Source organism: Balaenoptera borealis (genome assembly GCF_965194805.1).
Source record: "Balaenoptera borealis genome assembly, chromosome: 8".
NCBI lineage: Eukaryota > Metazoa > Chordata > Mammalia > Artiodactyla > Balaenopteridae > Balaenoptera > Balaenoptera borealis.
The window spans coordinates 96109465-96136726 of record NC_138865.1 but is presented as its reverse complement, the minus strand read 5'-3'; the positions used below and the strand labels follow the sequence as shown (position 1 = coordinate 96136726).

Here is a 27262-nt window from a genome sequence, read left to right as displayed (position 1 = left end):
GGAAACTTAGAATACCTCTTGATATAATGCTATTTTAAAGAAGTACAGAAAATTAAATGTACAAATGAGTCAGAAACTTTCATGATAAAACATATAAGCTGAAGTGGTGTTCATAAGGAAATGCAAAGCCATGAAACTCCTTATAAGAGGAAAAGTAGACTGAAAATAAATGACCCATACTTTCACTCAAGAGTCTTAACGACAAGAAATAACAAGTGTTGGCGAGGATGTGGAAAAAGGGAACCCTTGTGCACCATTGGTGGGAATGTAAATTGGTGCAGCCACTATGGAAAGCAATATGGGGGTTCCTCAAGAAGTTAAAAATAGAACTACTATATGATCCAGTGATTTCACGTCTGGGTATTTACTTGAAGAAAACAAAAACACTAATTTGAAAATATATATGCATCCCTGTATTCATTGCAGCATTATTTACAACAGCCAAGATATAGAAACAACCTAAGTGTCCACTGATGCATGAATGAATGAAGAAGTGATGTGGTATATATATACACACACATACACATACTTACACACAGTGGAATACTATTCAGTCATAAAAAATGAAATCTTGCCATTTACGACTACATGGATGGACCATGAGGGCATATGAAGTGAAATAAGTCAGATAGAGAAAGACAAATATCATATGATCTCATTTATATGTGAAATCTAAAACAAAAAAAACAAACAAAACCAAGCTCATAGATACAGAGAACAGATTGGGGGTTGCCAGAGGTAGGGGGTGGGGGTAGGCAAAATGGGTGAAGGGGGTCAAAAAGTACAAACTTCCGGTTACAAAATAAACAAATCATGAGGACATAATGTACAGCGTGGTGACTATGGTTAATAATACCATATTGCATAGTTGAAAGCTGCTAAGGGAAGAGATCTTTAAAGTCCTCATCAAAAGAAAAAAAACTTTATCTATGGGGACCAATGTTAACTATGAAGTAGACTACTGTGGTGATCATTTCACAATATACACAAATATTGAATCATTATGTTGTACACCTGAAACTATTCAATAATATGTCAATTACATCTCAGTTAAAAAAAATCTTAAAGAAGCAGCAAAATAACACAAAAGAAATGTGATTAGGAATTACTGAAGATTTTTTAAATGATGAAATAAAAAATATTTTAGAAGTACATCATATTAATAAAAATTTTAAATGTGTCCTTTGTAAAGATTGATAAAGTAGAAAGATATTGGGCCAGTAGGATTATAGGGAATAAAGAATGGATTACTATGAACAATGTTATAAACAATATAGGAGACATAAATATAGATGTTGAGGAGCTAGCAAACATCTTAAGAGAACACACATAACAATTTCAACCAAAAAATTGGAAAATATAGAAAACTGATGAAAATCTAGGAAAACGATCATTATTAAACCTAGGAAAATTATTTATCCTTACTCAAAATTTTTTCTTTTCCTTATTTGCCTTCCTTAAAAATGAAATAACATTCTGGAGTTTGGGCTATGCTCTGGGGTATCAGTACCAGGATTCAAATCCTGACTCCACCCTACTAGCTGTGCCAAATTATTCCACCTCTCTGTGATTCAGCTTCTTAATTTACAGCTACTCACTAGATTATCGTGAGGATCAGGTAGGTAGCAAGCTATCAATGAACACTGATACTATTCTTTAAATGGGACTTCAAGCATGTGATTTTTAAGTGGGTTGAAAAAAATTTTTTAATAGATTATATTTACAGAGCAATTACATCAATTATTCCAGAGTATAGAAAATATCCTATAACATCGTGTTAATTTAAGGATGTAATCTAGGCACATGAACACAGATCACAGATACACAAATCAGTGGATCACAAATTCAGATGCTTTCAAGAGCCATGCAGCAATCTAAATGAGAAAAGTAGGCTTGGTTTAAGAAGGACCAGGCATGCATATTTTTTGGTCTATTTTGGTATTCTCAGTTTTAATAGCAACATGAGACTAAGAAGCAGTTCTCTCCTATAAGAGAAACAAATGGGCACTCATAGTTAAATCACCCCCCTGGCAAGCTGAGGTGACAGGGAGCAAAAGGGACCATGAGAACTAGTGGCCATGGGCCCCCATTAAATGGGGCATTTGCCTCTGAGCTACAGCCAAAGGCTAACGTGCAGAATTAAACTCCCAGTGTAACCTCATCATCTCAATTTTTTAAAGAAAAATTCTCTTTTATAAAAAAATGTAGATCTATATATTTACAAAAAAATTATAGTGTCGGATCCCTACTTTATACCTTTCACAAAGCTAAATTTCAGATGGTTTAAAGAGATAAACTAAACTTAAAATAATATTTTTATGATCATGGTGTAAGACAGCTTTTCTTAGCAAAGCACAAATAAGGAAAAAATTAACGTTAGACTACATAAAATTTTAAATATTTATATAACAAAATAGTCGTAAAATGCAAGTAACAGACTTGGAAAAGTATATGTAGAGTATAAAACCAAAGATTAAGATCTAGAACAGTGCTGCTTAGTAGAATTTTCTGTGGCGAGGGAAATGTTAACAATTTGGTATGTATTCTTCTGGATATTTCTCTCTATATTTATATGGATATTCAGGTGGGTACATATAAGTATGTAGTACTATTATGCTAATAATAACAATATTGCTTACTATGTCATGTACTGTTCTAACGGCTTTTCATATATTAATTGATTTAATCCTCATAACAACCCTATGAGATAAACACTACTGTTATCCCCATTTTACAGATGAGGAAACTGATGCATAGATGGGCTTAGTAAATTTTCCAAGGACAGAGAGCTAGCGAGTGTCAGAGACACGACTCAATCTTGGGCCGTCTGGATTCAACGCCTATACTCTTCAAATTTATACTAAATTTCCTCACATATAATTTTAATTTTCTTGATTGTTTTTAAGGTTGTTGTTTTTGTTAAGCATAAGGTGGATTTTATTGCACATGTAGCTCTACAAATGATATTTTTCATTAACAGTCTACCTGGCATATGTCTTCACTAGGACATATATCTCTACTTCATTCTTTTTACTGGTATGATATTTCATAGTGTGGATGTGATGTACCATAACTAATTTAACTATTCTGACATTGTATTAGGGTTTCCAAAGAGCATCACCCAGAGAGCACCATTCATAGAAACTACAAAGTGAAAGGCATCTACTGGACATGTGCAGTGCATTGCCCAAGTGGTCCTGCATTTAAGTGTTTCCACTTTTTTCAATAATACAAATGGTGTTGGAATAGACTTTCTTGTCCAGGTCTGTGCCAGTATCCCCACAAGCCAGATACCCAAAATTGGAGTTGTAAAGAAAAGAGTATGGATGGTTTAAATGGTGATAGACACTGCCAGAGTGATTCCAGAAAGACCCTATCATTATTCTCCCACCAAAAGTATAAGAGAGAACTCATTTTCTTCCACCCACACTAAAACCTACACTGCCAATATTTATGTTTCTTGTCAATCTGAAGAATGAAAACTGGTACCTGACTTTTGGTTGCTTCAGCATCTTTTCATATGTTTACTGACCTTCAGAATTTCTTCTATTGTTTTAAATTATTAATTTATAGGCACATATATAGTCTACATCTGCAGTGTCCAATACGGTAGAGACTAGCCACGTGGCTATTTGAATGTAAATTAATTAAAATTAAAGTTAAATATTTAATTCCTCAGTTGCACTAGCCACATTTCAAATGTGTATGTTGTCTGATGAAAGGAGACAGTAGAGAAGAGACTGAAGATAAAAGAGAATAAAGCGATAATTAGAAACTAAAGGGAAGATGGAGAAAGTAATATGATTACAGAAAAATAGCCATAAACGTAGACAGCTAGTACTGAAAGGAAACTTGGAGATGATCTGATCCCGTAGTTTTCAAATTCTATTTTGTGAAGTCCAGGAATTCTGTACAGACGCACAGATCTATATATTTTAAGATACGTTTCAATGTAATTTAAGGTTGTAAATAAAAACATAGACTCAAATTTCAGCACATCGTAGGCCATTGGAATTTTAACTTGTTTTACCATTTTAACTTGTTTTGGGGCAGACCTGAAAAGTTTTCTGGTGTGTGTGTGTGTGTGTGTGTGTGTGTGTGTGTGTGTGTGTGTGAGTGAGAGAGAGAGAGAGAGAGAGAGAGAGAAAGAGAGAGAAAGAGAGAGAGAGAGAGGACAAACTTATGGAAAGTATGTCATTGGGTAGGAAGGTTATAGCTCTATGTGGAAGTTTTTTTTAACAATTCAAGACAATATGTCAACACTCATAACTGTGACCAAAAGCAAGCATGCCACCTTAGCTCATGCACACAATACCCATGCAAGGCAGGTCTCTACTACATCTGCTTGACACATGCTCCCATCTTCAATGAATACTCAATAGTGCAATACGAAGGAAATGTCAATATATACAGTCAAAATAATATGTTATATAGATAGCTTTAGAGCTCATTTTAAATCTTAGAGGCTTCTGGTTTGACTTTTTATTGATAAACTTTCTGCAAATATTGAGTTATTCTTATTTCATTTTTGTATTTATAAACGTTCTCTTTTTTTTCAGGAGATGTAAAAAATACTCTTGAAGCAAGAAAGAGTTATCTGGTGAGAAAGAGAATATTAAAAGGGGACGTCAGATATGGCATATTAGCATGTATTGGTATATCCACTAATGTTAACTCATTGAGAATCATGTAAGGAATGAAGGCAAGTGCTGACAACTCTCACACAAATGCACTTAAAATTCACACAAGATCAAGAAACTACATGATGGAAGGAAAAACTGGAGGAATCTATGTTTATGATCATAACATCGTCCCCATCTGCAGCAGGTTTTAGGCAACCAACTACTTCAAAATAGTGTTATGGTCCCTGACAGGTTAGTCCTATCTAAATAGAAGACAATGAGCAATATAGTAAGTCTTTCTACTTGCTTTTTTCAATGTTAATTGAACAGTGTGAATGCTATCAAATTTGATGCAAATTGCTTGTTAGTGAACATGCACTTTCTCCCATGGCAGAGAATCAGATTCTATGAAGGGAAAGTTTTAAAACCCAGTACTTTTAAACAATCCTACTCAAATGTAAGAGAATGAAACTATTATAAATATATACATACAACTGTTTCCATTTTCTGATGATATGTCTAGAGAGGAGTGAAATTTTTTTAAATTAATTTTTATTGGAGTATAGTTGATTTATAATGTTGTATTAGTTTCTGCTGAACAGCAAAGTGAATCAGTTATACATATATCCACTCTTTTTTACATTCTATTCCCATATACATCATTACAGAGTACCGAGTAGAGTTCCCTGTGCTAGACAGTAGGTCCTTATTAGTTATCTATTTTATATATAGTAGTATGTATATGTCAATCCCAATCTCCCAATTTATCCCTTCCCCTCCCTTTCCCCCTTGGTAAACATAAGTTTGTTTTCTACATCTGTGACTCTATTTCTGTTTTGCAAATAGGTTCATTCGTATCATTTTTTTGATTTCACATATAAGTGATATCATATGATATTTGTCTTTCTCTGTCTGACTTACTTCGCTCAGTATGACAATCTCTAGGTCCATTATGTTGCTGCGAATGGCATTATTTTTTCTTTTTTATGGCTGAGTAATATCCCATTGTATATATATACCACATCTTTATGGATAAAGGAGTGAAATTTTTAACACCCAAAATACATGATGGATCAGTGAAGGTTGTCAGTTTTATGAACTCTATCATGAATTTTACTAATAATACTGTGGATTTCAGAATATTTCTTATTTTCTATGTTGGGTTCATGCAGATGAAAACAAAAAAATGCACCTTACACTGGCCAATGTGTAGTTAACATCTATACAGATGATGTGAAAATAATATCTAAGAAGAACACAGACGTAATGATTCTCTTAAAGCTCAGCACAATGTGTTCAAGCAGTCTAAAGACTCTTTAACAGAACTGTAGAGTCAAACATTAGGTGTTAACTTCTTACAGACATGCAAGCATCTTTCTAAATATTGTTGGAGCAAACCATATAAATAATCAATTACATTAAGATACAGCCTTAAAACTGCAATTTTTCAGAGTTATTGGTAATTATATTGGCAGTATATTACAGAATAGCCTTTTCTTTACAGGAGACTTACATGATGAACTGAAGGCAAGGAGCTAGTACAAATATTTCAAAGATTCTAAGGGAGAAAAAAAATTGTGCTTGCCAGTGAAGGAATTCCATTTATTAAGTAGCTAACAAAAATACAACAGCTTTTCAGAAATCCAGTATTTTCATGCTTATAATTGCAAATGAGGTGTCAGAAAGGGAAATGAAACTTCAAATTTCTACTGAATGGAAAAACAAAGTCGATTTTTATAGCCTTGAAAAATGACAGAGGTGTGCTAAGACATGTGAGATTTTTTTAAAATGAAATCACTGAGAAATCTTATATTGTTATCAGATATATTTGAAAAATATTTCCTGCCAAAGACATTTTAACCAGCTAGGTAGGAGTGAGTTTACCTACCCTCCCCAAATGAAACACTTACCAAGTAACCTAAGCAAGCGGCTATGAGATAATGTTAGTGATTCAGTCTCGAAATAAAAATACCCTATTGCTTCTCTTTCAGTCTTCTCTGATGGTTAATGGAAGAATAAGCTTAACCATTGAAAACCTGTTATCTTTTGTAAAAAACTTCTCTAAGTGAATCAGCATTTTTGTCCCATAAAAACCAAAACAAATCACTGGAATAATTGGATTCTGACTCTAGTTATTATCCATAACTCCTGATTTCAAAATTATGTTTAATGACACATAATTCTGATATTTCAGTTGCCTTTACAATAAATAATAAGCATGCATTAAATAAATATATGTGTATATATAAATATATATAAGTGAATACATACTGAAACTAAGAAAATTATACTAAATATTGCTTTTTCTCTTATTATATATTTGGGTTCTTCATATCATTTTGTTGAAAAGAAATACTGCTAGAAATGAAGCAGAGCTGATTGATTCAACTCCATTTTACAGAAAAGGGATTGCAACCAAGGAAGCAATGAGCACCATACTTCAGAGCATGGTCTCTAAGTTCTGACAGATTCGGGCTTAAATCCTGACTCCATCACTTATTTTCTGTGTGCCACTGGCTATATTTCTTAGTTTCTCACCAAGTTTTAGTTTCATCATTTGTTTGATGAAGGTAATAATCGTATTGACCCCCAAGGGTTCTTATTATGGTTAAATTCAATGTAGTGAATTCTCTTAAAAAAGAAAAAAAAAAAAAATAGAAAACAAAATGAAACATGCCCTGCATGGGAAAGTGATCCAGTATTACCCAGAAGTCAATAGTTAAGCCTGGACAACAAGCTAGTTGTCCTAGTTATAGGGTTCTCTCCATCATACTAGTCTGCAGTGAACCCAGTGGGAAAGTTCCTTCGGATGAAGACGCATATGGCTTCTTCCTCTGTAAGGAGGGGAAAGAGACAGAAGTCCAGAAATTCTGATCTGGAAGGTGGACAATGGCCAGGAATATTTCTTAAGTGGTGGTTAGTTTTTCTGTTGAAAATGTGGGTTTTGAGTGGCATCGGAAAAGGTGGAAAAAGTCTTTGTAGCAGAGAGTATGAGATTAATAAAATTTATTGAGCTGCAGTTTTGACTAAGTTTGGAGACTTTGGAAGAATATGAAGCTTTGAGTTCCAGTAGAATTGCTGCAAGCTCAAGATTTGCTACATAGCAAATGTGTGGTTTTGGCAAGTCTTTAACATCGCCATACCTTTCTGCTGAGGTTACTGTGGCAATTACATTATGTAACATTAGGTGAAATTCCAGGCCTGTTGCTGAGGCCCGCAGCACAGAAGGCAGACATGTGGCCCAGATCCTCCTAGACCATGGGCTCCTCGAGACCGGGAAGAGTGTCAGACTCAACGTTTGTTGAGTGTTGAACAAACCCTGAACTCTCGTTTCTTATACTCCTTGATCTGAATATTTGACCTTTGTTCTGCTGGTGGTAGCCCAATTTATTAAGACTTTTTCCTTCATCTTTCAGGCTATGTTACTACCCTCAGCCTCTGGTCCCTGGAAATAAAATGGGAATGATAACCACTTTGTACAGGTATTATGTGATTTAGCAGTAATTCATGTAAAGGCTTCAGCACAGTCCCAGCACATAGACACAAATTCAAGTTCCAGTATTTATTATCTTCTAAGTGTCCCCCCCCCCCCCGTGAAATGGGATAATAATGCAGTTTTCCTGAAGTCTAAATGAAATTTTTAGATGTGAAAAGACTTTTCAAATTATAAAGTGCTAAATGAATGTTGATTAACATCTTCAGTAGAGAAGAGTTAATTTGGGTATCTTCGATTAAAGACAAAACAAACATAAAGTGCTAGAACTTGAAGTTTTCCCACTAAGTTCTCAAACTGAAGGATATTCTTCCTATTAATGTGTTGGTTAAATGTGGTCCCTCCACCTGCATTCTTGAAATCATTCCCTCTACCCTTTCCAGGAAATTTGTTCTATCAGTCAATGAATTGCCACCTCTATAAGATCAAACTGCAGCTAGTAGCTTGCACACTTAACAAATCAGTGCTTGAAAAAAAATTGGCTAGAGGACTGCACTTTCCAAGGATGCTATAGAGGAAATGCCTGTGTTGGGTGGAAGACAGGACTAAAGCGATAGGAATGTTGAATTGGAAAGGGTTTATATTCCCGTTCTTACCACAGCAAGTGGATATTTATCTGCTTCTGCTGAAGCATTTCTAGCCATTTGATTTTCAGGGCACCTTCATTTTTAGAAAGCTCTTTAGATTGCATTAAATTCTACCTCTCCTTGGGCCACATTCTCTCCTCTGGAGCCATCAAAACCAGCCTCTTCCATCTTCAATGCGAGGTTGTCAAATATTTAGAGAAAGAGACCAAGCTTTTCATCATTTGAGCATGTTATTTGTCAGCACACAAGGGAGCTTGAGGGAAGGGTGGTCAGTGGGTTTGAGGAGCATCTCAGACAGGGTTTGGCAAACCCTCTTTAACCACAGTTTATATCTTGATTGGCCACATCAGATCCAAAGAAGCCACAGGATGTCACTAAACCATCCAAATCTGCCCCTTCTCTTGAAATTCTCTTGATCTTAGTCATACTTTTGGACCCCTTTCATTTTCTATAGCATATTAAGTAGCACTTTGGTAAAAGACATGCTTTATGTGGGAAAAAACCTCTTACATATTGCGTAGCTACAGGGATTACGAGTCCATCTCATTTTTTCCCCTCTCAGGCTCAAGTGTCTTTTTGTCAACCTTTTGGTATTCATCTCCAATCCCTTCACCATCCTCATTTTCTCACTGCATAATTTCTTCCTTCCTTTCTAATAAGCCATTTGAGAGGTTCCCAAACCATTTTACCTTTTCCTCAAATAGGGTGACAAAATGGCATGGAATATACACATAGTCAGGATGGCCTCAGGCAGGAAGAAAATTATAAGGGGACAGTAGAACCTCTCAACTTCCATGCCTCTTGATGATGGGAAGGCTATGGTTAGATTCTGCAGTGAACCACAATTCTGTTGTCTAACTCCAGGTACTTCTAACTAACTGCTACTTATAAGTAGACTATGGTTTCCTGTTACATTTAAGCCAGTGCGTCTATTCTTATTTTTTCACCTCACTGTTAGTTGCTTAGTCACTCATTCAATGAATAAAATATCAGTCATTTCCATAAGTCTCTGCAGACCTGTTTCTAGATATTCAGCAAGACACTGGCTTAGTCTGCTAGGATTTCTCATTAGTATTTGTAAACTGGTAGCAATAACACGCATCATGTGAATGAGCTGTTATTAAATATTTTATATACATCATGAAGATCCTTATGACACTTCCATGATGTATGCAGAAGAGAGATATTGTTAATAATTATCACTCTAAAGATGTAGGAACCAAGGTTCTGGAAGATTGCTTGCCTGCATAGATTGTATGTGGTGGGGCTAAGACTCCAATGCGGGTCTTCAGACCCACAGTCTCACTTTATTTACCTCACACTGTATTACTTGTGCTACTCTTTCCCAAAAAGAACAAAAAAAACATACCATGGAAAATATTATTAAGTACAAAAAGTTTCTCCTAAATTCTTCACCCTTGGCTTAAAAAAAGTAACACCCTGAAATCTCCCTAGAATACTTTAGTCTGAAGTTCTGTCTCTCCTTCTAAAACCAATGTATTGTACACTTCCTCTTTGACTTTAACTCATGTTCATTCATCCATTGTGCTTTGAGTGTCTTTCTTGTACCAAAGTGCCAAGCATTGGGAATTCAAAGTTGAGTAAGAGATGGTCCTTGCTTTTGAAGAGCTCACTGTGTAGTACAGGGCATAGGGAAATCTTTTAAATGGTACAAAAATAATGATGTTTATAACAATAACGGCTAACATTTATTGAGTACTTACTATGTGCCAGACACTTATAAGCACTTTACACATATGGTTAAAAAATGCACAGTGTAATATGATTTATATTTTCTTATGAATACATATTACTTGCCCAGCTGGTATGCAAACTCTTTGAGAACAAGAGCCTTCCTTCTCAGTGTTTTGCTTACATTATATATGTCCTCAGTTAAACCAAAATGAACCAGTTTATGGTAGCAACCTGGGAATTATAAACTAAACTGGAATACAATAAAAACTTTCCTACTTGTTTTAATGACAGCTGTTGCCAAGGGACACACATATTATTAGAAATCATTTTGAGTAGGTTGAAAGGGGACCACAAAAGGACAAGGTTTAATAGCACATGAACTGGATGATAGCTGTAAATACATAAAAAAGTTTGAAAATTGTTAGGATATGAAACACAATGTTTCACAGATCAAAAGCATATCTGGAGAATTAACCTTACAAGGGAAGGAGTAACAGATGAAAACAAGGGACTGGGGTATACAAGTCCTAGCTAGCTTATAAAGCAGTAAAGAATACAAATCTCAGTGGTTTAAGACAACAGTTCTCAACCAGGAGCAATTTTCTCCATAGGGGACATCTAATGATGTCTGGCCACAGCTTTGGTTGTCACAACTTGGGGAGGGGTGCTACTGATAGCTGGTAAGTAGAGATCAGGGATACCGTTCAGTATCCTTTAGTGCACCTGAGAGCTCTCCTCTCTACCCCCAAGAAAGAATTACTCAGCCACAATGTCACTAGCACTGAGTCAGAGAAACTCCAGATTAAAATAACAAAGGATCATTGCTCACTCCTACAACATGTCCACCACAGAGGAACTTAGAACTCTGCTCTGGGATCATCATCAACCTCAGTCCAGGATTCAGGCTAACAGAATAACATGGCTGAGAGAAGAGAGAGCTTTGGTGTTTCTCACAGTGGCAATTAGATCATCCAGCTCTGAAATGCCATGCATCACTACCGCTCAAACTCATTGGCCAGAACCAATCACATGGTCCCACCCAAGCCATAGGAGCCAGGAAGTGCAATTCTACTGTGTGCCCCAAACAGGGGAGAACTCGTATATATGATGAATAGCACAAATGTATAGTTTGAGGGATGGAGGGCAGGAAATAAGAATAGTATTGGGCAGAATTATCGCTGTTCTAATCACAGTTTAAAGTTCTGAAGTCAATGCAGTTTCCACTTTCAGAAAACCTTTACAGAGAAGGAAGTAGTATATTCACAACAAGTGTAATTCAGAGATTCTTCAGCTGGAAATGGTTAGAAATAATGCCTACCTCTCAATGTTATGTGAAAGCATAACCTCTCAATATATGAAAGCAATTGATATGGTGCTTAATTTCTAAGAAATACTCTTTAAATAATTTCCTCCCCTCTTTCCTTTGCAGAGTGGATAGAAGGGCAATAATGTAGCTGAAGAAAAAATTTATCAAAAATGGACTACTTCTTTTGCATTAGGGAAGAGAAGAACACACTGTATTATGTATGATGGCTGAGGCCTTTGCTCCTTCTTGCCAGGATTGCATCAATTACCTTATGGATTCCATAACTCCACTCTCACTCCTTTCCTCTTCTCCTTCCCTCCTTGACTTCAAAACTCCAAGTCAGTCTTTATTGTTTCCTTAATGAAAACCCTTCAGTGGCTTCTTATGACCCTCACTAGAAAACTCTTAATTCCTTAGCATGGCATCATTCCCTTTATGACTTTGTCTGCCCAACTCTCCATCCTCATCTTTCTCCCTGTTGCCCAATGATTTATATTTTCTCAAACACAATGCTGTTATCCATGTTTCATGCCTTCTTGCAAACTGACTTCTTCTATCCATTGGCTTGGAAAACCATACTTTGCCCACAAAAAGATCTCAACCATCACTGTCCTCAGGAACATATTCTCTGACTCTTCCCACCCCCATACTCATTTCTATGATAGCATTTATTAAGTTACATTATTTGACTGTCTAATTGCCTGTCTCCCCCATTCTATGTAAACTGCTTTTACCAGGGGCTGCATTTCATGTCTATAGCCACAGAATCTAGCCCAGGACCTGACATAGAATGGGAATTCAACAAGTGGTTTTTGAGTGAATCATTAAGATATAAATTTCATTTTGCTATGTCTTCATAATGATCATTTTAGCATATGCATATTATCCAGCCAAGATGATATCAAACTTTTCAAAACATTAAAACAAGGTAATATTTTCCTTTAATAAATTAGGAAAAATTTTTGTATAAAGAAGAAAAATGTCAATCCTCAGATATTTCCTGCAGCATTATATAAAAGCAAGATTATCACCTTCTTTTCTCAGCAGTAGCTCTTCGGAAGGGACTGAATAAGGTATCAATGACTGAATAAAGTTAGATAAATAAGTAAGAAAGGGGTTTCACCTTTTTTGTTCCTAGGAGTTTCCAACTCTTGCACCACAAATTCTACTTTTATTATCTGTCTTAGAACGGTCAGACTTGAACTTGAATCTCAAGTTTGCCTGGATCGTTACCTCTGAAGACTCTTCTAAGAAACCAGGGATTCTAAGCAGAGCACCACTGATTTAGTCCAAACCTGTCATTTCACACAATCCTGTAAGATGGAGACTATTATAATCCCATTTTACAGATGATAAAATGGAGGCATCAAAAGGCTAAATAAAACTGGGTAGTACATCAGGTTTGAACCAGGAAGCCTGATTCAGAGACTATACAATCCTTATACTATAATATCTTCTATAACAAAAGCTATATATTTTAATAGCTTGAAAAACTTTATCCCTAAAAGAATGGCTTTCATAAATGAGTGTGAAAAGTAACTGGGAAAGTAGAAGAGCTTCAGTGGACATTTGTCTATTATTTTGTTTACTTCCCAATCTGAGGACTTGTCTTTATCAGGAGAATTCCTCATCTTAAGAAACTTGGTGGGAGGCAAAGATTGCCTTCCATGACAGTGAAAATTGTCCCCTTTTCTTTCTAGGGCAGATGGAGGGCACAAAATGGAACAAGGTTCACCCTGGAAAAATGATCTGTCTAGTTTTCCAGGTATTTAAGCTTTCTGATTTTTATATACAGAGAGAAATAGCCATAAGTCAACAGAGATCACTCCTTTACAAGCATGACTCACATGCCATCCAAACCATAAGTTATGAAATTGAAATCTAAGAGGAAGTGACCAGCTTGTCAACTATACCTGAAGAAGAACCTCTCAGTAGGAACCATGCATGCATGCTTATTGCTGACTGAATCTTCTCTAAAGACCCAGCCTCTTTCTGTGAAACAGATTTAAATATTTAAATATGATATTTAAATATGATAATGGCAGACTTCCCTGGTGGTCCAGTGGGTAAGACTCCACACTCCCGATGCAGGGGGCCCGAGTTCCATCCTTGGTCAGGGAACTAGGTCCCACATGCATGCTGCAACTAAGAGTCCACATGCCGCAACTAAGAAGCCCGCATGCCACAACTAAAGATCCCGCAAGCCGGAACGAAGATCCCATGTGCTGCAATGAAGACCTGGCACAGCCAAAATAAATAAATAAATAAATAGATAGGTAGGTAGATAGATAGATAGACAGATACATAAAATATTTAAAAATAAATAAATAAATATGATAAGGGCTTCAATGGGGGCATAAGAGAACTCTCCTGAAACACCTTTTCTTTGTCATATTGGTTGTAAGAGTTTGCTAGTAACTAGCCGATCCTGGGGGAGAAATAAGCAAGAGAATAATAAAGATAGTTTTAGCTATGATGATTTCAGTGTCTTTCTCTGTTATCATTTTGGGGAAGGACGTACACTCTGGTGACTGCAGCCATGACAGTGTCAGGGAAGACTAAGCATAACACAACCTCCTGGAGGGATCACTTGACTCAATGATTATTATTTTAGGACAATATGTTTTATCTCAAACATATGAAAATAGATATATTATAGAAGAGCATAAAAAATTAGTGTGGGGGACTTCCCTGGCAGTCCAGTGGCTAAGACTCCATGTTGCCAGTGCAGGGGGCCCAGGTTTGATCCCTGTTCGGGGAACTAGATCCCACATGCCACAACTAAGAGTCTGCATGCCGCAACTAAAGATTCCTCATGTCACAACGAAGATCCCGCATGTGGCAAGGAAGATCCTGCATGCCACAACTAAGACCTGACTCAACCAATCAACTAACCAAGCAACTAACAAACTAAATAAATAAATAAATATTTTTAAAAAAATTAGTGTGAACTTTTAAGATTCATTGATTTATTCAACAAATATTTACTGAGTGTTGGTGTCCCAATAATGGGCAGAAAAGAAAAATGGCCCCTGATCTCAGGAAATTTAAAACCTAGTGAAGGAGGCAGATGAGTTAGTCACAAAAGCTGGGCTAAGGGGTTTTACCTTTCTTATTCCTAGAAGTTTCCAACTCTTTCACCACAAAACTCTACTTTTATTATTATCTGTCCTAGAATGGTCAGACTTGGACTCGAATCTCAAGTTTGCCTGGATCATTACCTCTGAAGACTCTTTTAGGAAACAAGGGATTCTAAGCAGAGCAGACAGGAAGACATCACAATTCTTAAAAAGCCAAGAACAGAGGCAAGGGAAGGATAATCTGAAGGATGAGAACAGCAAAGATGGTGAAAGGCAGGGAGTGATGGTAGCAGGGAGGTAGGTACAGATGGCCTTGAAATGTATGGGGATTACGATACACTGAAGAAATGGAAAAGAAGGCCAGTGAGACTGAAGCTCATAGGATAAGGGGGAGGGTGGTGGACCAGGCTGGAGATCCTGCTGGGGCCAGACAGGGCAAATCTTGTGAGTATGTTAGGTGTACAAACAACAAAGGTGAATACTTGCTTCACGCTGCTTTGCAGTTAATTTTCTGGTCCTTCCAGAGGACCTTCTCCCCTGATACTGGAGGGTACATGGATGGAAAATGTGAAGCATTGGCTTATTACATATCTTGCAAAGTCAACTGTACTGGCCCTAATTTGCAGATGAGGAAACTGAGGCACAGAGAGGCGAAGTGAACAAGGTAGTTTACGTTGTAATCAACAGACAGGATTTCAACTTTTGTCTATTGGACCCCATCCTGTGGTGAGACTTTAGAAACCAACTTTGTCTCCTCCATGATTTACCTGTGACCAGTCAGGGCTATGTATACTCATTCTGTGGGCAATAGTTTCCATTTTTATTGCTTTTTAAAATTGACCTCAACATGATTTCCTTTAGGCTCAACCTCTTTGTGGAATCCCTAATCTGGGATCAAAGCAGGTTTACATGGTTGTCTTAAAATGATCTCCTTCTGGTCACCCCCTCAGTCACAGGTACATTCAGCACTCAAATGCAGTCAGCTTTCCTTTGGCTCATCTGAGATGTGAATCACTTGTCCACGCCAGTTACATTTTGCTTAGTAAATTCATTGCTCTATCCTCAACAGGTTATTCTCATCCTACCTCACTTTCCTGGAATTTATAGGAAACTCAGAATTTGTCAGAGTTGAAATTGACTCACCGCAACTTCTCACTCGAAGAGATTTCGTTCAAATAAATCCTCGATGCATCCAAGATATTAATGAATCAGCACATTCACAAATATCGCTCTAATATAATTTCTCCCAGAAAAAGAAATAATGAAATACTGAAACAGTTAGGTTGTGCTTTGATGATTTACTTAATGAGCAGTATTTGCCCGGGGTAGAGTACTGCCTGAAGTGGAATCAGAAATATCTTCTTCTCGATGCTGTACAGAGTGTATGGGGGACTCGTTTATGTCATGGAACCCGAGCACTGCCAAATGTGACATTCCATTCCTTAATGAATCCAAGGGTTCAGCTTTTTGGCAAGGGACTATCACTTTCTTAGGCTTCTTATTTTCTATTCCCTTTCAGCACCAGCTCTTGCAATTGATGTTCTTCTCTTGTTTAGTTTTTTTCACAAAGAAATACAATTTATCACATTATGAGAATTGCTAAATTCTCGTCAAGGAGTGTGAAACCACAAAACTGATTAAGACACAAAAGCTGGACGGTTGGCTAGGTTCAGAGACAGAGTGGCGTGGTCGAAACGCGAGCTTTGAAAACCCATGTGATTTAACGTGCTGTTGCAGCAAAATGATAAATCACGCCATATCCTGGCCCTGCGAGGTCCCTTGTGAATAGCTGAATTCATGGATACCAAATTCACAAATGCTAATGGTCTCCTCTGTTCCCGTAAGTTTTCACCTAACTTGTGTTTTGCTTTTTATGTAATAATATCCAAAGTCCTAAGTCCTTTGTGTATACTCAGTCTGTTCTGGGTCTCTCTTTGAGCTTCTGCCTTTGACTGTGAACTTGCCACATGACTTTAGTCAATTCATCATTGACACTGACCTTATTTAGCACCCCAAAAGTCCCCATAGCCATTTCTGATTATTCTGTTCATCTGTTTCTACCAAACAGATTTTATCTGACAGAGGATATAAAGAAAAACCTAGATTGTCTAAGGATCTAGGTTATATTACTCTGGGTGAAACAAATGCTCACTGAAATAAACATTTTGAATTTTTTCAAGTGAGTCACAAATTCAATGAACTATTATATATTAGTGAAAATTATGAATAAATAGTGATATAGGGAAATGATTGTGATGTAGTACTAAGTGACAAAACAAGATACAAAATGACAAGTATAGTGAGATTTCAATGGTGTAAAAAAAGTATACTAAAAATACTAAATTTCAATATACCAAGAAATAGTAATCATATCTGGGTATGTGAATAATTTAAATTTTCCATTTATATACCTCAGATCTTCAATGTTTTTACAGTCCATAAAAAAGACTATTCAACAGCTCAGTAGTACCTATGAAGTACCTTAGTCTTAAAAGAATTGTAGACCAGCTCCTTAAAACACTGCTCAAATTCCTCCACAGTTTCAGAGGCTAAAAATCAGGGCCAGCAACTTGAGGAATTTAATAAAGAACAAGAAACAAATCCCAACTTCAATTCCCCTGCAAATATGACAGGATTTTAAAATGTGCCTGGAAAACTGCATCTGGGGTTTTGCCAATCCCATAACGTTTGGGACGTTTGCTGAACCCAAAACACAGCCGGGCCCACCCATCCATAATTAAAGCCCTCCCCCCAGATGAATTCATTGCTTTGTGGCACCATCTGTCTCATTCCCTTATTTACATAATAGGGAACCCTGCTCCGACTGCAGCAAATGAGAAGCGACAAAAGAATGGCGAGTGAAGATGAAATGTATACATGTATACATCAGATTATGTATAATATGGTCAAATCCTTCCAATTTAAAATTTTTTTAAAAATTCCAAAACCCATCACAATTTTCACTTGGGCCTCTTTCCAGCTCTCGGAACCTCCTTCCTCCTTCTGCTGTATCTGCAGCTCTCACTAATATGGCTTGTTTCACTCAAAGAGTTCATTTGTCACGTTTTATTTTATTAAATACTTTATTTTCCTCTTGTGGACCCATTAGAATGCCAGTTCGAGAAAATGACATAAATCAGTTGTGTTTGGTAGTCACTAAGGATGCAGAGGAGAAATAAGTAGTTTCATATTAACTTGAAATTTAAAAAGAAAAAAAAAATTGTCCCCCATGTAAAGCTTCCTTGAATCCTCATTTTCCTCTTGCCTGTCTCCTGGGAAGTTCCTGTCCTAATAATGGGAGCGTGAGGAGTGGATCTGTTCAAAGACAGACAAAGGGCTGATTTTTGAATATGCAGCAGTCACTCTAATCCCATGTTTTGTGTCCCTTCCTACAGGCTGGGGCAGGGACACCCTTCCAGTGCCCAAGGCAGCCGCAGGATTCCTCTCTGGGCTCTGCCACTAACTTTCAGCAAATCCACTTCTGAGAACTTCAAATTCACAGTCAGTGCTCTGCTGCCCCATAAATGCCTGCCTGGAAGCTGAGATGATGCTATTCTCTATGGATCTAGAGCCCCCCCTTTCCAAGCCCCCAGACACAGATGCAACTGGGTGGAGTGTTAGGGTGCCTGAGTTCCTTCAGCTTCGGTACTCACCTTTCGCCAGGACTGAGCACCGTCAGACCAGAGGGAGAAAGACGCCAAGGCTTAGAGGTATATATTGTCTTCTGCACCAAGCTGAGCTCTTTTGCAGTCAGGGATCAGGAGGGAGCCTCCTAGGGTCCAGCACTGACAGCCCACCTGTGGAAGCAGCCACACTTCAGGTTAAAATGTGAGAGGCTAGAGCAGAGTTCCCTGTGCTACAGAGTAGGTCCTTGTTAGTTATCTATTTTAAATAAAGCAGTGTGTACATGTCAATCCCAAACTCCCAATATATTTCTCCCTCTGCTCAATATTCTGTAATAACCTAAATGGGAAAAGAATTTGAAAAAGAATAGATACATGTATATATATAACTGAATCACTTTGCTGTACACCTGAAACTGACACGACATTGTTAATCAACTATACTTCAATATAAAATAAAAACTTTAAAAAAAGAAAAGATAAAAAAATGAAATAAAATGCTATGCAAAGTTTAAAAAAAAATGTGAGAGGCTACTGCTGGGAACAGTGGCTTTATCAGCATAGAGGGCTTGGGAATCCAGCTGATCTACAGAAAATGGATTCCTCAGCCCCTCTCCAGGTCTCTCAATCAGAATTTCCAAGGATGGGGTAGAGGAATCAATGTATTTATTATGTTCCCAGGTAATTCTGATTCATAGCCCAGGTTTGGGCCCTATTGGTTTCCATAACTCTTGTTGTGATAAAAGGAAGATTAGCTTCTCTTTAGGAGAAACAATTTCTTAGTTCTAAACTCCAGAAGGAATTTGCCACATGTGTGTCTTTATCCAGGGCTTACTGATCAGCAGAACAAGTAAAGCTAGCAGCAATTTTATTCCTCAGATGCAGAAATGTTCATGTGGACACATCTTACACCCACCTGCGATCAACCTGAGGCCAGAACCCTAGGCATTTCCCTGGTAAAAGCATTTCAGTCCTGGCTATACTGATGAGGTGCAGGCTGGGCTTCTAATCTCTGCCTGGCAACCCACTGAGGCTAAGAGCAGCCTCAACAAAGAGGCCAAACCCCCTCCCCCAACCCCACATTCTCATCTGGTGTCTGAAACCTCCTTCCAAAAAAAAGATGAGTACAATGATGATAGAATTTTTCAATATAGGCAACTTGGATTTTCTCAATCATATACGATGTATGAGATAAAAATAGCTTCAGAAGACATTACAATATTTACAATGATGTAGAACACAATCCAAACACAACCTCTGTCCTTGCCTTGCAAATGCAGCTTGAAGGCAAGTTGGTTAGACTTCTTTTCCAACCAGGTGCCCTCTGCTAAGCCCCTTCTGTCTACATGGGAAAAGCTGCCGCTGCTGTTGTAAACAGTAAAGAAGTGAATTAGCAAAGAGTGTATGGCAGTGGGGACACTTGGCTCGGACCTCTGGGCCTTCCATTTACTAACTGCACAACCTTGAAACGTTAGCTGAACCTGATCGTCATCTGTAAAATGGGATAATAGGGGCCTATCTGACAGGGTTGGAGGATCAATCAGACAAAGGACATGAAAGGTCTAAGTAAGCAGTAAAAACAAGGGGTGTATTATAAGACATGGTACGTGTTCTACTGAGCTGGCAGTTTAGGAGAGGAGATGATAAATTGGAAAATTAAGTGAAATTCAAGTTATTGCGAAAGCCCAAATGTGGAAAGGATTTATCTGGCCTAGAGATCGTCAGCCACTTTTCTTCACAAAGAAGATTCGAACTGAATCTTTAGGGGTGGGTGGAAGTCTTCTAGGAGGACAAAGGGAGGCAGTATAGCATATGTGAGGGGAAAAAAATGGATGCTCATTTCCGGAAATAGCCATGTCAGTTGACATGACTGGTTCATAAGGTGCATTTTGAGGGATAGGAATTACAGAAGTGGGAGGTAGGGAGCCTCTAATTAGGCTTTTGTTGCTTTGTGCTGAAAGGGAAGGCCTTTCTGTTGAACACACTGAAGGACCAATGGAGGCTTTATAAAGGATAGTGACATGAATAGATTTGGGTGTAGAAAGGTCACTCCGGAAATACTGATTAAGATGGGCAGGAGCAGAGTGAGACAGGAGGCAAGAAGGCCACAGTTGGAGGGGGTGTTGCAGGAATCCTGGTAAGGAGAGACAGAGGCAGCAGTGATGGAGTGGACATTACTTATTTGAAAGATGCTAAGAAGGCAAGAAAGGCAGGACTCAGGAACTGATTGGTTGGGGCAGATAAAGGGGAATAAGAAATCAAGGCTGTCTCCCAGCTTACAAATGCAGGTGAATGAGTAAATAATTTGCACACTGACCAAGAGAGAAAGAAAAGAAGAGGAGCAAATTTAAGAGTAAGCTGATGTGGGAGATAGTGAATTTGCTTTGAGACATGTTGAGTTGAAAACTACCTGTGAAAATCCAGAAGGAAAAGTCCAGTAACTATGGAAATGAACATCTCTAATTTATGCGGGGAAAAACTCAGGGGAAAACAATCTCATGATGTGGAAGCTAAGAGTAGTTACTTGATGGCAGGATGTTCTTAGAAGAAGTTTGCTAATAGCAAATACAGTGGTTATTTTCAGAAATTGAACTGCTTGGAGGATTGTGTTTCTTTCTCCATGAGCCAAGCTCTGGGTTCAGAGCCACACAACCAACAGTGCTCAACCATATTCTTGAGGTTCCAAACAAAACTCAAAGACTTTTCAGCTGTGCCATGTCCAAGGTGAGATAACCCTGGACAATGGTGAAGGTCATAGACTAGTCAAATGAGACAGTGTACATGAAATTGCTTTGAAGTCCCTCAAGAAACAGCAGTGTCTTATCTCTTCCCTCGTTTCCTCACAGAGGGGCAGCCCACAGCAATACGATCAGAAGTTGCGTCATGCCTGGCACATTATCTGACACACAGTAGTTATGCAGTTAATGCTTCGTGAATAAACTGCCGAAGGTAGGTACATGTCAATCAAACAGAATAAACATTCCAATGACTAATGATGAAAAATCTGAAAGAGAAATTAAGAAAACACTCCCATTTACATTGCAACAAATAGAATAAAATATCTAGGAATAAACCTACCTAAGGAGACAAAAGACCTGTATGCAGAAAATTATAAGACACTGATGAAAGAAATTAAAGATGATACAAATAGATGGAGAGATAAACCATGTTCTTGGATTGGAAGAATCAACATTGTGAAAATGACTCTACTACCCAAAGCAATCTACAGATTCAATGCAATCCCTATCAAACTACCAATGGCAATTTTCACAGAACTAGAACAAACAATTTCACAATTTGTATGGAAACACAAAAGACCCCGAATAGCCAAAGCAATCTTGAGAACGAAAAATGGAGCTGGAGGAATCAGGCTCCCGGACTTCAGACTATACTACAAAGCTACAGTAATCAAGACTGTATGGTACTGGCACAAAAACAGAAACATAGATCAATGGAACAGGATAGAAAGCCCAGAGATAAACCCACGCACATATGGTCACCTTATCTTTGACAAAGGAGGCAAGCATATACAGTGGAGAAAAGACAGTCTCTTCAGTAAGTGGTGCTGGGAAAACTGGACAGGTACATGTAAAAGTATGAAATTAGAACACTCCCTAACACCATACACACAAATAAACTCAAAATGGATTAAAGACGTAAATGTAAGGCCAGACACTATCAAACTCTTAGAGGAAAACATAGGCAGAACACTGTATGACATAAATCACAGCAAGGTAATTTTTGACCCAGCTCCTAGAGAAATGGAATAAAAACATAAATAAACAAATGGGACCTAATGAAACTTCAAAGCTTTTGCACAGCAAAGGAAACCATAAACAAGATGAAAAAACCATCAGAATGTGAGAAAATATTTGCAAATGAAGCAACTGACAAAGGATTAATCTCCAAGATTTACAAGCAGCTCATGCAGCTCAATAACAAAAAAACAAACAACCCAATCCAAAAATGGGCAGAAGACCTAGATAGACATTTCTCCAAAGAAGATATACAGATTGCCAACAAACACATGAAAGAAGGCTCAACATCATTAATCATTAGAGAAATGCAAATCAAAACTACAATGAGATATCATCTCACACTGGTCAGAATAGCCATCATCAAAAAATCTAGAAACAATAAATGCTGGAGAGGGTGTGGAGAAAAGGGAACACTCTTGCACTGTTGGTGGGAATGTAAATTGATACAGCCACTATGGAGAATAGTATGGAGGTTCCTTCAAAAACTAAAAATAAAACTATCATACAACCCAGCAATCCCACTACTGGGCATATACCCTGAGAAAACCGTAATTCAAAAAGAGTCATGTACCGAAATGTTCATTGCAGCTCTATTTACAATAGCCAGGACATGGAAGCAACCTAAATGTCCATCATCAGATGAATGGATAAAGATGTGGCACATATATACAATGGAATATTACTCAGCCATAAAAAGAAATGAAATGGAGGTATTTGTAATGAGGTGGATGGAGTTAGAGTCTGTCATACAGAGTGAAGTAAGTCAGAAAGAGAAAAACAAATACAGTATGCTAACACATATATACAGAATCTAAGGGAAAAAAAAAAAGGCCATGAAGAACCTAGTGGCAAGACGGGAATAAAGACACAGACCTACTAGAGAATGGACTTGAGGATATGGGGAGGGGGTGGGGTGAGATGTGACAGGGTAAGAGAGTGGCATGGACATATATACACTACCAAATGTAAAATAGATAACTAGTGGGAAGCAGCCGCATAGCACAGGGAGATCAGCTCGGTGCTTTGTGACCACCTAGAGGGGTGGGATGGGGAGGGTGGGAGGGAGGGAGATGCAAGAGGGAAGAGAAATGGGAACATATTGTATATGTATAACTGATTCACTTTGTTATAAAGCAGAAGCTAACACACCATTGTAAGGCAATTATACTTCAATGAAGATGTTAAAAAAAAAAAAAAAGAAACGAAATGGAGGTATTTGTAGTGAGGTGGATGGAATTAGAGTCTGTCATACAGAGTGAAGTAAGTCAGAAAGAGAAAAACAAATACAGTATGCTAACACATATATATGGAATCTAAGGGGGAAAAAAAAAAAAGGTCATGAAGAACCTAGTGGCAAGATGGGAATAAAGACACAGACCTACTAGAGAATGAACTTGAGGATATGGGGAGGGGGAAGGGTAAGATGGGACAAAGTGAGAGAGTGACATGGACATATATACACTACTAAACATAAAATAGATAGCTAGTGGGAAGCAACCGCATAGCACAGGGAGATCAGCTCGGTGCTTTGTGACCACCTAGAGGGGTGGGATAGGGAGGGTGAGAGGGAGGGAGATGCAAGAGGGAAGAGATATGGGAACATATGTATATGTATAACTGATTCACTTTGTTATAAAGCAGAAACTAACACACCATTGTAAAGCAATTATACTCCAATAAAGATGTTAAAAAAAAAAAACATTCCAATGGAACTGGAGGAGGCTGGACGAAGTTTGGGTTCCCCCCCGCCCCCAGGTAGAAGTGATGCCCGAAGTGAGTACATTCAGATTTTAATCAATGGTGGCATTTCACCCTGGCCACGTCTCAAGGGATCCGTTAGGGGGGTTGAAAGTGGGAAACTGAAATTTTCTTTCTTTCAAGGAGGAAATGAAAAGTTCCAAGAAGGGATGAGTGGGTGCGGCTTCTTTTTAAACAACGGTGAAATGTTACATCAGGTCATAAACCTGCGGTAGAGTTTAGTGACTGTGTTTAAATGGATGAGTCTCATTGCCTTATGAGATCCGGAAAAGCCATAAAAATTCATGGCCTACTTGTGGCTGAGCTCTAATAAAGGAATAATCGGTGCTTTAAGCGAGGGGTAATGGGAGGTACAGTGGGAGATTTACTGGAGCAATAAGGGCTGCAGAGAGAGAGTAGGTTTTTCATGCCAATTACACTGACAGACAACAGTGCAAGACTTCCCTGACACACACTTGCAATCCTGTTCTGTTAAGTGACAAGATGGGGTCCTTAGTTCTTCCTTCTCCTGCACTTGCAGGAATCAAGCCTTGGAGTTTTACTCAGGGCTCCTGTCATCAAGGTCAATAAATCTGCACTGAGGTTCCCATTAGAGATCACTTGTTATGGTAGAAAGAACTTGGAATGTGGATAAGGGAGGACTTTAGTTTTAAACCCAGCTCTGTCACTTACTAGATGGCTTTCTTATTGACCCTAATGATTCCTTCCCAATTATTCCTTCCTGTCCATTGCCATGGGACTTGGGATGTCTATCTATGGGAGAAGCCCTCACTGCTATCGCCTGGACTTCAAGCTTGGCCGTATGACTTGCTTTGGCCAATGGAATGTGAGTTGAAGTAATGTATGCCACAGTCCAAAGGAGCTTTAAGAGCCTTTGGGAGGGCAGCCATTGCTCTTTTTTCTCTGTCATGAGAATAATATACCCCAAATCAGGATTGTATTTTAGTCCGGGTTCTGGAATAAAGAAGACCCATAGGGCAGAGCCAAAGCTGCCCTCAGACACTGCACTAGGAATGTAATATGACTGAGAATTAAAGGCTTGTTCCACGACATTGAGACATTGGGGGTGTTTGTTACCTCAGTATAATATACTGAAAGCTGACTGATACACAGAGTGATTTTGGGAAAAGCTCTTAACCTGACTGAGCACTATTTTCCCTAAAATGGTGACCATACACCCACTTTTATGTTTGGGTGGACATCAAATGAGATTCTTGCGCCATGTATGACAGAGAAGATGTGCCATTAATGGTGGGTTTTGTTATTCTAATTTGCTACTCAATTAGAGAAATAAGGGAGGCTAAGTTGCTTTTTCAACAGGTGTGCTTCTGCTTAGCTATGTTTCAGTGACTTGTTGCTGTGGAGTCCCTGTGCCAATGCGGCAATCAGTGGCAAATTGGACATTTATGACACCCTTCTTCCAGGACTAGGGCAAAAGAGTTTCTCAGATCTTTTCATTACAGTCTTCACAAGCTGTGATAGAAATAGCAGCAGGTTCACTTTCACCCCATTACACGTCCAGTCAATGGAACGCTGCCTTTTCCTTACCTAGGGTGACGGTCAGGCAGCTAAGCACTGGCTCCTATGGCCCTGCGTACCTGGCCACACTGCTATGAGAGCCAGGGGACCGTGCTCATTGCAATCACAGTAATAGCCTCTTGCCCAGGCCCAGCCATACATGGTTCACAAAGCTTCCACAGTGTTCATTTTGATTTTCACAACAGCTCTATGAGCTTTTCATTCCCTCACTCATTCATTCAACCGAGTGCCAGCTACGTGGTTTCTGCCTTCTTGGAGGTCGGTATTATTGTATTAGTGCCAGTTTATGACTAGTTATTGTATTTATTCAGCAAATATTATTTTGCATCTACTGTGTGCTGGGCATTGTAAAGTCAATGAAGATACCCAAATGAACCAAGCCTGGTCCCAGCCCTCAAGGAGCTCACAACTGCAAAATGAGGATGCAGACACGTAAATCACCATGTCTGAAAGGTTATAGCAGAAGTGTGACCACAGAGATTGAACCAAGTGTGTGGGGCACAAAGAAGTGAGACAGTGAGTCTGCCTGGAGAATCAGGGAACCCAGGCCACAGGAAGGGACACAGGGGCTGGGTTCTGAGAGATGATTGGTAGTGTACCAGTTGGATGAAGCGGAACAGAGGAGCAAACAGTGGAAACAATGTAGAGATTAGGAAGACTGTCTGTGCGTGGCTAGAGCACAGCGTCAGCTGGGGTCATAGGGAGAGATGGAACTCAATAGGTAGGAAGAAGTGTGTTGTAAAGAACCTTGAGGTACAAAGGAGTTTATCTTTATTCTGTAGGCAATGGTGAGACTTCACATAAAGTGTTCTAAACAGAGGACTATCATGGTCACATTTTTTTAAAGAGATCACTCCGGCAACAATGTAGTCTATTGGAAATAAGAAAGACTTGGGTAAAGGAAACCAGTTAAGAGGTTAATTCCAAAATCCAGAGTCCTGAACTAATGTGTGCTCACTCCAAAGTCTTGTGTTTCTGCCAAGGACTTGTACTCATAGGGAGATGTCACCCCTATTTCATACCATCTCTGCCCTTCCTTTGGGAAAAGCACACACTTAACAAATGATCCACCCACTTATCCCTCTGATAAAAGACTATAATCATTAATTATAGTCTTTTATCAGAGGGATAATCGCTTCCCAGATACCTCACACACTCTCTCTGGATGGTGATCCCAAGATCAGGGTCACCAGGATAATCAGCTAGGGCTTGATGATGAATGGCAAACTAACATGTGCTCTGAGCACCAAAAAAGCAGGGATTTTTTAAAAAGTACGTGTAGACATTTTAAAATCATCATGGAAAAATGAGAACTTTGTTGGATTTGGATACACTTATTTTATAATTTACCTTTGTTTTCCATTGCATATAATGTGGGGAATAGTGGTGGCAGTGGAGGTGGGACACATATTTTTAGCATAGAAGTCTTCTAAAGGACTCGGTCTGGCCCTGATTATGCCCTCTTTTCTCTGGTCGCACTGCAGGTGGCCATAGCCATTTCCTTCCTTGGAACTCCTTTACAGAGAGAGTCTAGACAGCAGCAAGCAGGAAACTGCAATGAATTGGATTCATCATTCACAGCAATGCCGAGGACATCACCACTGCCCTTAGTAAGGCTACACAAGGGGACATGGCTAGCAACTCTCATTGCTTAACTCTTCCGGTTTGAACTCCATGTAAGTTTATTTGGGCAACAGAACTGGAACCAGAGTATTTCATACTTCGGTTACTCAACAGCAGTATTAAATTGAGATCCTCTATACTGTCAGGGCTTGAAAGTCTTGGTGATTATTGCAGGGCA

The 27262-nt window shown here is 38.5% G+C and overlaps 1 long non-coding RNA gene across 3 annotated transcripts in view; it reads right to left on the bottom strand.

The window, feature by feature from the left end:
- Positions 1-27262, bottom strand: part of LOC309634296 — a 514820-nt gene that overhangs the window by 136762 nt on the left and 350796 nt on the right. For all 3 annotated transcript variants that reach the window (XR_014247943.1, XR_014247944.1, XR_014247945.1), the window contains exon 5: positions 18437-18580. This is a non-coding gene — a long non-coding RNA (uncharacterized lncRNA). The remainder of the gene's footprint in view (positions 1-18436; positions 18581-27262) is intronic.